Source organism: Dromaius novaehollandiae, chromosome 2 (genome assembly GCF_036370855.1).
Source record: "Dromaius novaehollandiae isolate bDroNov1 chromosome 2, bDroNov1.hap1, whole genome shotgun sequence".
Lineage (NCBI taxonomy): Eukaryota > Metazoa > Chordata > Aves > Casuariiformes > Dromaiidae > Dromaius > Dromaius novaehollandiae.
Window position 1 is genome coordinate 133,500,081 of NC_088099.1, and position 9,682 is coordinate 133,509,762.

Consider the following 9,682-nt stretch of genomic DNA (forward strand, 5'->3'; position numbering starts at 1 on the left):
CTGGCTCATGTTCAACCTCCTGTCCACCAGGATCCACAGATCCTTTTCTGAAAGAAAAGGGAGAAAGGATAGCATTGTGACCTTTGTATTACCGCTAATTTTTGATACTTGTCTCAGAGCCTTTGCTAAGGGCATCAGGCTACTTCCTGATAATTTCAGATAATCCTGGAAAAAGATTTGTGGTTCTTATTGTTATACAGAAAAGCTTAAAAATGGGAACAACAAATGCTATCACTCTTAGAAAGCAAATAAGAAAAACCCTAAATCTACCGTTCTTATTAAAGGCTAGTCTTCATCAATTTGGGGCCTGATTCATTTTTTTTAAACGTGATTTTTTAATATTCCAGCAGGCTATCATATTTTTGGGCTCATCACCTTACCTGATGTATGGATACACTTTTTCGGTAGTGTATTTTTCATTGAAAACAGCACTGTTTGTGGTTTCCAGTGAATGTACTATCCTCTCTTTAATCCTTATTACTTTACACATAATTGATTTGCTAGACATGCCGTCTTCTCTGTTATATCAGTGGCTAAATCTGTAAGCAAAATTCCCAGAAGGTACTGAGAATTTTTACAGTGAGTCAGAAAGATGTCTGGTTTTAAACACGTGGATATCAACTTCCATGGATAATGATACGGAATTCAGTGTGGCATACTTATGGAGGTAGGCACATGTCTACCTCTCTTTGCAAATTAGGGTGTATAAACATGATTCTGTGCATATTATGGTTTAAATGGCTTTGCTTCCATTGACTCAGAGAAGGTCAGATAAATGCCTGGTGCAGAAGTCATGGAAATCAGTGAAATTCTTTTAATAGAAGGCAATAAGACTTGGTGCTAGAAAAGACTTGTTAAAATCATATTTAGAAAATATTTCCTTTTGAAAGGAATAAGCTTTAATTTATTTACCACTAAGCATAACAAATAAACAAAAGAATTTGGTCTTCAGTATGTTGTTTTAAAAAGTGCGCATACCAGTTACAAAAAAAAAATTTATTTTGCATCCATAAATCAAGAATTGTCTTCCAGGTATGGTGATGGTCTTTACCTACTCTGTCTCCCTATCTTTGTTATTCCAGTTCTTCTGAACAGCTCTTTCTGTGACTGATTCAGAAACTCCTGAAAAAGCATCAGTTTTTAATTACACAAACACACATACACATTCATATGTACATATATATCTTTAGTTGACCTCAGATTGTCAGTAGCTGCAAGTTTATCCAATGCCCTGAAAATTATGGTAGTTGAAATTATCTTGGATTAAAAACTGTTCTTAATATAATTACCACTTTCCAAGCTGTACATTCAGAGTTAGAGGAAAAAGAAGTACATAACATCATTAAAGTACTAAGGGATTATGCTAGACCTAAGGAATAGGAGAGACTAATTTAGGGTGGGAGGAACAGAGACAGCATACTTGGTATTGCAGAGACTATCTGCACAGTATTGTGGGATCTGAGCAGACAAGCAAAAAATGGCACAACATTAGTTTCATAATATAGGATAAGGAGAGAGGGCAATATGGTGACAATATCCATGACATTTAGTAAATGCATGGTGCAAATTTATTTTTGGAGCTGCTGAGCTGCTCTTCTGGCAGCAAAACCATGAGCTACCCCTTCCATAGGGTGTTGAACAGAGGGTCAGTGTTGCCAGTGGGAGTGAGCTATTACTAAACAGGTAGTTGTGCATTCCCCTCTTTGAGGCATTACGCGTTGTATGATATTGGTAGAACATACATTATGAAAGGACATTCAAGTAAAGAGTGAGCTGTGCAGTTATGCATTGCCTTTGAGAACTGGAGTTAAGAATGGTGTGATTCTATTTGTCACTTCTTTGTCTAAGCAGATCTCAGTGAACTTCACACTTTAATGGAGGTTGACATTACCAATTAGTATTTATCTTTCCTCTCAATTACTGGTAGCCTTTGTGGTTCCTGGAAGTTCACAGACAAGTTGCTCTGAGGAAGTTCCTACGCTCAGGGATTTTATACTTTCCTGTTGTGTTGATCCAAAGCTGGAGTGAGCTTTCAGCATCCATGCATCATTAAGCTTTAACGACCATTCTACTCTTTTTCCTGGTTTAAAAAAACAAAAAAAACACTGGCTGTTAGAAATATAAATGCTGATTTCCTAGATGTGATGACATAAGAATATTTGTTCTGCTTCTCAGCAAGTGATTTTTCATCAGTCATTGTTTGTCTCCATGAGTTTAGATTTTGTGCTTAAGAAGAAGTTGGTTTAATTGTTGTTTCAGTCTTTGAAAGAGGCTCAACATTATGTTATCAACGTAATGTTCTCCTGTTTTTTAAGACCTTCTGGACTGTGCACAACACTGCTGCCACTTCAGAGTACTTGAGAATCTGCTTACATTTGAGAGCATGAGCAGACCACAGGGCAGAGGGCCAAATGCCTTTGGCTCGTGAACCACACACCATAATCTTAGAGCTACTGGGAACATACTAGGAACATGGGGGAGTTCAGAGGAAGAAGAGCTTCAGGAGTGGTTGGAAGATGCTGCCTTCCCAGGTGGCTTCGCACTACTTCGTTGTTGTAGAAGGGAACGGGATGTGAGATTGACCCTGTGATGTCAGCCTGACTTGTTTTCCTGCAGCTGAGGGAATTAGTGGTAGGATTAGTAGAGGAAGTGACTTAGCAGCAACTGGCTATTTCCGTTGCTCATGTGATGTACCTTTGGCACAGGAGCCACAATTTAATGTTTCAGTAGCCATGGGCAGCCCAAGAGTCATAGACTGGCCACCGCTGTAGTGGGAATTCATGCTGTATCCAGGCCAGAGCATCAATACAGGAAATCATCAAGCCCTAAAAGAGGAAGAAAAGGGAGAAAACTATTTTAAATTGTAGTTGCTTCCAGAATGAATAACATATTGGAATTGTCCTTGTTCAATCCTTTACTGAGCTCCTTTAATACATAAATACTGATGGAGAAATGGGAAGCAGGAAGAAGGGGAAAAAAAGGAACAAAATACTGCCTCTTTTTTAAAGCTCAGCAAAATCATAAGGTAGCATAGGAGTCAGACCTCTGCTATATGCCTTAGATAGGATTCATTTACTTTGTGTTGACAAGGGCTCCCAAATTTCTTGGCTTGTGGCTCCCTATCAACAGCACACACTTTTTGCAATCCACAATGCACTCTTATCATCAGCCTTTTTTTGAAAAACATTGTGAGAGTATTAATTTCCAGCTGCTCACTGTAAACCATGTATAGTTTGTGCAACACTACTCAGAAACTGATAACATAATCAGGAACACCTGGAACGGAGGGTACTAATGTTCACAGGTCTTTATTTCTGGAATTCCGGATTCTTTCATATGGATGAAAATCATGCAATTAAAGTATGCATTTTGCAAACAGACTCTTGTTAAGCAGATAGTAATGTTTTGAAGACAGGTAGAAAACAAAACTGACAAAGTTATTTGGGTTACTGAAAACATTTTTCAACAAATAATTCTTACTCAAGGAAGAGAATACCAGTAGTAACTGTTATTAGCAATATTTTATAACTAACACCAGAGTCTATGAAATACAGAATGGTGTTAAAAAGCAAAATGTATTTGTAATTTTAAAAACATATTTATGTATCACCACAGCTCAAGAGAAATAAAGATACACTTTAGTTAGCTAGATGCTGTTAAATACCCATAGAGCCAGATGTGGACCATGGCACTGAATAAACTGTGACCTTGTCATGGAAGAGGAATACAAGATGTCACAGGAAACATAAAAGTTAATGAAGTAGTGAGTCTTCTCTTCTGAGACTCTCTGAGATCCGTGCCTGACCATGCTTTCAGGTGCTGTCTTTTAGATGGGATAGGAGAATGGTAATGTGTAGTCAGCGTTAAATGATCTTACTACTCATGTCCTTTGAATTTTTTCTTAACTTTTTAGTTTAACATAGCGTTAAGGAGGAGGAGACAAGATACTTTCTCAGGGACAAAATGGAGATATTGTGTGAGGCAACAATGGTAAGGAGTGCGGCAAGACAAAAGGGGTGGAAAAGCTGTCCAGAAAGGGCATTGTCTGCTTCTGAGTAGCAGAAGAATGTTTTTGATCTTGTGTAATGATCTTGGCCTAAGACTGCTGCAATGGGATATCTCATTTCCTCCTTGTCAGATGGAATGGCATATTATCATGGCCATCCTGTTTCATTTCTCCATATTCCATTTATATGCACTTTTTCAACACTTTTGGAAGACTTTGAAAAGTAATCTTTTACACTGAAGTTTTCTTACATCTTTTCTCTTTTATAAGCGTATTCTATTACTATGGAAAGTTGGGACCTTTGGTTCTTAAAAATATACCAGTGTGGATCTATCTGTAATACTATCCCGTGTCTCTGAGATTAAGTTACAGTCTTGCTGTGGCATTGTTATGCCAGATAAATAGTTTTGTTCAAGAAACTTTACTCTCTCAGAAAAATAAGTACATAAAATTAATATATGAAAGAACGAGATATGCAACCATTAATATTTTTTGCAATAATTTGCAGTAAAATGTTAACTATTTTGGAAATAATGATTTTGTATTTCCTGAAGAATTATTTGTGAGTTTTGCTTAACCTGGTTAATATTTCTTTGTTTTAAACCATAGTTATTGTGATAAGAGCCCTCAAATTCCACAGCTATTTACAGTTTTAGATGCTGATCCTGAAACCTTTTCTTTGGGGATAGGTGCCTGACCTGCAGAGAACCCCCCAGAAGCAGTGGGACTTCATTTATGTATAGGGCTCAACCCCAGCAAAGGAAATTTCAGAGGCAGACATAAACTTCAAACAAGCAATACATGTAGGCAGTTTTCTGATTATAACGCACATGCACATTTATATAATACTTAGCTCAATTATTACATTTCCAAACACCCTTCAGAAGGTGTTCCTGATTATGTTATCAGTTTCTGAGTAGTGTTGCACAAACTATACATGGTTTACAGTGAGCAGCTGGAAATTAATACTCTCACAATGTTTTTCAAAAAAAAGGCTGATTTACATAAACCTTTAGTCTGAGTAGTGTGATGCTGGGCCATATATATTGTTAAACGGTGCTTTGAATTTAGCATGGTAGAAAAATTATTCTTAAACAAGAATAATGGGTAAACATGAATAACAACACTACTAATATATACAATTAGGCTTTTGTCAGACAATATATTACGTGTCTCTATAACAAACACAACTGATATCTTCAGACTGGCTCATAATTAGGCTCCTTTCCAAAAGTAATCCTTTAATACAATAGCTGCCCAAATCCCAGTTCAACTTAATTTCACTGACTTTGATTTTTGGACCAAAAGCATTAAGCTTGAACTAGTGAAAAATGTGCAAAGCGTGCATTCAATTAAGGAGTAATTAGATACTCAATCACCCTTACATCACACTTGGGATTAGCCAAGAAAAAAGAGAGATGCTACTAGCTGTAGTGTATAGAACAGTTTTGTTAATTAGTTTAGCACTAATTGAGATTGAGAAGGTGTCACTGTGTCACAGCATTAGTTTGCCTACATAGAACCTTAAGAGCATGAAATTTCTGGTTTCCTCTGAGCGTACTGGCTCAGATTGTTCAGTGTAATGCCCTCACCCAATATCTTCTGTCCACTCAAGAGAAATCTTTCTGTTCACTTCCGGGGGGGTTTGGTCACTGCGCCCTCATATCAGTAGCCCACTGGAAAATGTACCAAGAGTTTTTCAAAATACCAAGAATAACTTGTTATTGTTAAATGTTGTTATATGTTTATATCAAGGTCCCAGGAAGAACTGGGCATCTGCTATACTGTTACCTAAAATATGACTGAAAGTAGCTGCTTTGTGAAGGGCTTGCAGTCTCCCTTCGAAGGGAACCAACAGAAACTTCTTCAAGTTGACCAGCAAATGGTCCTGCTGCCAAACCTTGTGACTTTAGGGGATTTTGGATGATAACCAGGGAGCACAGGGAGATCTTTGCATAGATTGTCTTCTGTGTAGACATCAGTTTCTCAACTGCCCTGCTGGTGACTTGCTGCTTCTACATTACCTTCATCTTTAAAAAAAAGTATTGGGAACTCTCTAGGGAGGTGTTGATTCTGCCTGCAAACAAAGGTAGCCCCAGGTGATTATTTGCACCCAAACACTTAAGGATTGGTGTATTGTTGTGTATTTATCATTACTCATTACTTATTGAGTTATAACTGGCACTAAAATAACGTCAGGAAAAATGAGATTATAGTACAATAGAATGAAGTGTCACGCTCGCACCTACAGCTTCTGAACTGAGAAGCACTGGGGCAACCTGAGTAGCTGATTTCCTAAAGTTATGTTGAAACATAGTATGTGTTTGCATGAAAGCAAGTACTGGTTTATCTCTACCGCTAATGAATATTACTGCTATTAGGAGGGACAAGCTGGGTCATTGCCTTCTATCTCCTCAGCACATCTGACTCCCATGAGAGCTCTGTACTCAGCACTTCACACAGTAGGGCCCCTAAAATGGTAAAAAATTCTGTGTGGCTAGTATAATTTCCTGTCTAGTTTACAGCTATGATCTTCACATTAGCATCAATTACCTGATTGATTCAGAAAGCCAATAGAAAAGCTTTGTTTCAAAGTAATACTGTTACCACTGCATTTAATGTTGCAATTTCATTGCCATTTCCTCCATGACTATTAAATCTCCCAGCATTGGCTTCAGCCTAAATGAGAAGAATCAGGCCCATTACATCACTGAAGTGTATGCCCTGGACCCCCCCCCACCTGCTGTCATGAAACCCTTGCTTTTAGTTTCCCCTGTCTCCCTGGCTGGACATAAACAGTCTTTCAGACCTACTGTGGAGGAATTTCAGTAGCATAATTGTTCTGTTCTCTTTTCAGAGAGGAGGAAGACAATGCTCCCACAGTGCCCTTGGATGAGAAATGGAAACTTTCGAGACTGCTGCTTCAGTTGAACCACAAAGCCTGTATTGTTTGCCTTCATCTAATTCAGCCTTGATAGACAGCTGTGACAGTTGGTCTGTCCACACGGTCCGGTGAAATTCTGGGAATGAGTTTGTACATTAAAAGAAAAAAACACATTAAATCTTCCAATTCACACTGTTACCTATTTTAAAATAGTAGTTATCATAACTTAGATAGTTTCTTTACTGTAGGATTCAATAATGGTCTGTGATCCAAATAGTACTAGTTTTAAGCTTGATATGAATGTTACTATATATGGAAATACTCATCATTGTTTTGAATTTTGGATTTAATTTTATTTTTTAGCATCTCTTGCGCTGTCACTAACTAATGTCTTTTCTGTAGAGGGGAGGTACATTCTATAAAGCTAATAAAAGCATTCTTTGTGCACAGAGGATATTATATAAATTCAGAAATAAGTTTGGGGCAGAAAGGAACACTTCTGTGCCAAACCTATGCATTTAATGTGGTTTAGCTGAATAAAGCTGAGTGATATTTGCATTACTAAGAACCTTTTTGAAATAAGGAATTTTGAAATAAGGAAAATTAACCAATGTACCAATAAACAGAGTCATCTGGATTATTTTCTACTTGGTGAGTCATGGAACTTTGCAGAGATATGTTCAATTCAGGCAGAAAATTATAGGTCTTTGTTCTCCTGTGAATTATGACAGTTCCATTTGTTTCTGCACATTGCTGAGGATGGTGTTCTGGAGACCTGCTCTGCATGTCCTTAGCTCACTGCATAGCATGGAGATTGCCACACTGGGCCACACAGGACACAGCACTGGCAAAACAGAAAAGGGAAAGGTAGTCTAAGCCGGTTAATCAAGCTCATAGCTTCTGATTCCTGCACAACATGTAGATCTGAAAGACAGAGTCAATAACATGGTGGGAAATAGCTTTGATCACCATAGGTATCAACACGGTCCATTTTACTAGCATGAAGAGGGCAGGTTTATGCAGAGACCTATGTGAGTGGAGGAACGCCTGAGGCACAGATGGCAAGCTGCAGGCAGGGGCACAATGGAGATGCAAACAGAGGGTTCACAAAGGGGAGGAACTCCCTGGGAGCAGATTGGTAAATCATCAATCACAAAGTCATCACCATGCAGTGGTAAATGCAGGTCGCAAGGCATCCTTAATCCACTTCTTCAGAGTTGCTGCTGAATAAGGAGTTACGAATTCTCAGTCATTTATGTGCTTATTAGGCGCAGCAGGAACAGTAGGACAAACCCACATAGCACGCATGAGCTGGGTAAGGGGAGTGAATGCTGCTCACTACTTCATGTCTTTGTAAGTGTGTATTGCAGAAACATTTGCTACCATTAGAGAGACACGCAGCTGCCCTTCACTTCATGTATTGCAATGAATGCATAGAGAATACACAGCAAGCAGCCCCTGATGACGTTGTCTGTTTATTTCTGGCTCAGGAGAGTTGTAATAGCTGAATTGCTCTTTTTGCCTGTAGGAACTCTTTAGGTTTTTAGGATTATGCTGAAGAAAGTCCCTCTCCACCTCCTGACCAAATTCAATGAAGTATGACCACATTTCCTAGACAAGAGGATCATGATTTCAGTGCAAGCCAAAAATACACCTTCTATCTGAAATGTGCCCAGCACTTCCATAATGACAAAGTAGTAGCTTCACTGGCTACTGCCCTTCATCCTTCAACAATGACTGCACCAGCAGCTGGAGCTGGAGCCCAGCCCAAGCTGCTGGGCACAAGAGTTCAGCCTGCTGCTGACCCACATCTTGCAGCAGGAGTCTCTGCATGAGGTCTGCTGCAAGCAGCCCAGTGTCTGACCTGCAAAGGCTAGGCTGGACTCTCTGCAATTTTTGACAGCCTGATAATTTGTTCATGTGGAGTTGGGCTCTAAAGATGTCAAAAAGAAAGAAAGACAAAAAAACTAGGAGGCAGAAGTCAACTGGTTTCTGCCAGTTGAAGACCAATGCCTATACCCTTGTACACAGCAATGAAGGAACCCTCCAAAAATGGAGTGAACCAAATTCTGAATCCAGCAATTCCCAGATTACACCTACAGCTCATTCCGAAGATCTTTTTGCTTTGCACCTAACATATTATTAACTACTGAGTATTAACTGAGAGCGACTGTAATATTAATATGGTAAATATTGATGTTATGATGAAATCTGAGCTAGATTTATTCTCTAAATAAATGTGTTCATTATCTTGGACCTGGACAATATTATTCTGGCTGTGAAAGAAGGATATATTGCAATGCAAATGATGTAATGTCTCCCCTAAAAAAATGCCGTCCATTATTTCCATTTCCTGTGCTCCCTTCCTGTGTTTACTGTTCTTTCCTGCATTGCCTTGTACACTGAAATTCTAGTCAGATAAATATTACAGCTGAGGGAGCAACTGAGATTAGCATCTCAACCTACCTCAACATTAGTGAGACTTTTTAGGTCTTTCTGAAGGCTTGACTTTGAAAGAAAAAAAACAGTAAAAATGCTTAAAACTGTATTTTGTCTTTAGAAATAGATCTAATTATAAGAACAAATTCGTTCACAAAACACACCCATTCTAATTACAGATTGATCAACCCACATTTTTAGTGTGCTGGGAGAAGTTAAATTAGTCTTTCTGGTTTCGTGAGGAATCCATTGGGAGAAGCTTGCAGCAAGGATTCTCCATGTATTACTTGGCACATGAGAGGTTTTACTGAGTTTGGTAAGGCTCTGTTACTCTTCAGAGTTCTATGTTCCTG

The 9,682-nt window shown here is 38.6% G+C and overlaps 1 protein-coding gene across 1 annotated transcript in view; it reads left to right on the forward strand.

Moving 5' to 3' along the window:
* The window catches only part of CA8 (carbonic anhydrase 8), a 50,727-nt gene extending 41,581 nt beyond the window's left edge, over nt 1-9,146 (forward strand). Inside the window, exon 9 of the mRNA XM_026102393.2 lies at nt 6,864-9,146. The gene's annotated coding sequence lies outside the window, so the exon portion shown is untranslated. The remainder of the gene's footprint in view (nt 1-6,863) is intronic.
* The last annotated feature ends 536 nt before the right edge of the window (nt 9,147-9,682 follow it).